The 2752-nt window shown below is 35.5% G+C and overlaps 1 long non-coding RNA gene across 1 annotated transcript; it reads right to left on the reverse strand.

Moving 5' to 3' along the window:
• Window positions 1-400: 400 nt before the first annotated feature.
• On the reverse strand, window positions 401-2712 carry LOC107834330 (uncharacterized). Its single transcript, XR_001660123.1, has 3 exons — window positions 2150-2712; window positions 1944-2006; window positions 401-853 (listed from the first exon to the last, which is right to left on the reverse strand). It is a non-coding gene; the product is annotated as an uncharacterized LOC107834330 (long non-coding RNA).
• Window positions 2713-2752: the final 40 nt, after the last annotated feature.

Below are 2752 nucleotides of genomic sequence, written 5' to 3' on the forward strand. Positions count from 1 at the left end.
TGATTTTACTCAAGTAAAAGTAAAAAGTAACCATCCATGAAATTACTCAAACGAGTAAAAAAGTACCTGGTAAAAAGGCGACTGAAGTTCTGACTGATTAAAACATTAATCATATTGATAACATATAATCATTATTCATATAAATAGCACAGCAAAATCAGACAAATGATTTTCTTTCCAAATCAAATTCTTTTGATTTAAAACTCATTAAACATTAAGAAAAGCTGCATGTTTGTCTCTTTCTGAATTTTTGATTAAAATAAGTTTGTTTTTCATTCAGTGAAGTTACTCAGATACTTTTACTCCAAGAATCGATACTTCATGATAAAATACAAAAACACTCAAAAAAGTTACTCAAGTAAATGTTGCAAAAATCTTACCAAGTAATTTATGTCAAATATTTCTAAACAGAGTGTGCTCAGATATTTGCAGTAGAAACTAGACTGAAACTACTCGGTAATGTTTTGTGCTTTTGCAGCGTAGTTCCTACCAAACTCTGGATCACATTCTCACTACAAACCGCCCCAGTTTGCTTTGGTCCGGTTCCTGCAACCGAGTCGCACCAAGACGGGAAGCAGCTTCACACAAACTCAACACCTGGGTGTAAAAACAGCCACAAGCAAGAGAAGTCCTGCTGTCTTGTACTTAGAAACTTATAAGATAAAAACTATTCTGTTAAAAATAATTTACATTTGCTACAAAAATAAAGATCTCTAATGTCTACAGCGTTTGAGTTTTCGACGTCATCTCTTTCCCCAGAAGTCTTCCCGTCTCTTCTGAGCGCGCTCCAGGACGGCGGACGCCGCCGAGCACGAAGCCGCCGAGCGCCATGACATCACTGACAGCCGGTCGTCTAGGTAACAAAAGGTAAAAAGATTTACTGCAGAGTTTTAAATTTTAAATGTTTTTATCTTTACTTTTTATTTTAATTATGTAAAGCACTTTGAAATGCCTTGCTGCTGAAATGTGCTATTCAAATAAAATTTGATTGATTTGATTAATTTTAAATGTTTTCTATCAATCAAGTTTATTTGTAAGGCACATTTCAGCAATAAGGCAAAGTGCTTTGCATCATAAAAACACAAAAATCAATAATTGAAACATTTTGCTGTCGTTACACTTCAAAGATGTTGGTTAATGTTTCATTTATTATGTTCAAAAGCAACATTTGGGTTTTTAGTCTAGATTTAAAAGAACTCTCTGTTTCAGCTAAGGATGCACGATATATCGGCACCAACATCGGTATCAGCCGATATTAGTCGTTATTTGACATATCGGTATTGGGGCTGATATTAGCAACCAATATTTATTTTCATCCTGTTGCTTCTGTTTCTGGTCATTTTTTTAGAAATATAATATTTAGCATCATTAAGTTTTGGTTATTGGCCAAAACAGCAATATTAACATCAGATATCAATATTGGTCTAAATGTTCATATCAGTGCCTCCCTGGTTTCAGCTGTTTTGCAGTTTTCTGGAAATTTGTTCCAGATTTGTGGTGCATAGAAGCTGAATACTGCTGGTTCTGATTCTGTAGATCAGAACCAGAACAGCAGACTTTTAATGTGATAGAAGACCGACTTTGTAATTGTCTTTATGTGTCTCTGAAGGTCCAAATATGTCAGTATTTTAATGGTAAGCTGTCCAGTAACAGAAGTGTTTTAAAGTCTGTTCTCTCGGTGGAAGGCCTTCAGAACTGGGAGATGTTCTCCATCTTCCTGGTTTTAGTCAGAACTCCAGCAGCAGCGATCTGGATCTGATTGATTCTTTTAGGCAGACCTGTTGCATTAATCAATGTGGCTAAAGATAAACGAGTAAAGACCTTTCTATGACATTGGTCCTTTAATCCTGGGAATGTTTTTCAAGTGATAAAAGGCCGACTTTGTAACCGTCTTTATGCATCTCTGAATGTTCAGATCAGAGTCCGTTAAGTGGTTTTCTCACCTTCATCAGAACCGCAGCCTCCTCTGGAACATGGCAGCTCCCTGAACCTCAAGCCCAAATCACCTGAAGAGGGAAAAACCTGATTAGTCTCAGAACCACAACAATCACCGCCTGCCTCTTTTCTCCTGTTTGTCAAATCTTCCATTTTTTATATGAAAACTGATCCGTTGAAAAAAAAGATGAGGAGGAAGTAAAGAGGGACAAACCCACGTTGTTATCTGACACTCTCTCTTCTGTCCGTCTGGGTTTAGTTTCCCTCTAATGCCTCGGCTGTTGGGCTGCACGGCACAGCATGACAATAAAAAGGGTTTTTCTTGCTGATTCAGCTGCAGAGCATCGACTTTCTTTAATTCTCTGTAACTGGAAGGAGGAACTTTTTAACCCCTTTCTCTTCTAATTTCCTGAATTTAAGCAGAAACCAGTGGGTTTACTCCTGGAGGTATGTTGTTTAAATCCTTTTAGCTCTACATCTTTAAAGTTTAAATCTTAAGATGCGTTTGTAATGCTGGCAAACTAGACAAAAATTAAATCATTGCAACCCAAACAACTGGAGCTTTGTAGTGAGCATGATCTACATTAGTCCCTTCCTCAATTTTAGATTTTATATCAACTATAAAACAAACATTAATTCAGTATTATTATTATTTGTATATTTACTTTTGGTTTTTATTATCTGCACCAGTAACACTTCTACATATATTTATAGTTAGTTAATATTTTTTAGTATTTTTTGTTTCCAAATTCACCGTTGTGTTTTTGTGCAATAAAAATAAAGTTAATTATTTTGATTTTATTTAAATCAGAAAACT

Source organism: Poecilia formosa, unplaced genomic scaffold, assembly GCF_000485575.1.
Source record: "Poecilia formosa unplaced genomic scaffold, Poecilia_formosa-5.1.2 Scaffold588, whole genome shotgun sequence".
Classification (NCBI taxonomy): domain Eukaryota; kingdom Metazoa; phylum Chordata; class Actinopteri; order Cyprinodontiformes; family Poeciliidae; genus Poecilia; species Poecilia formosa.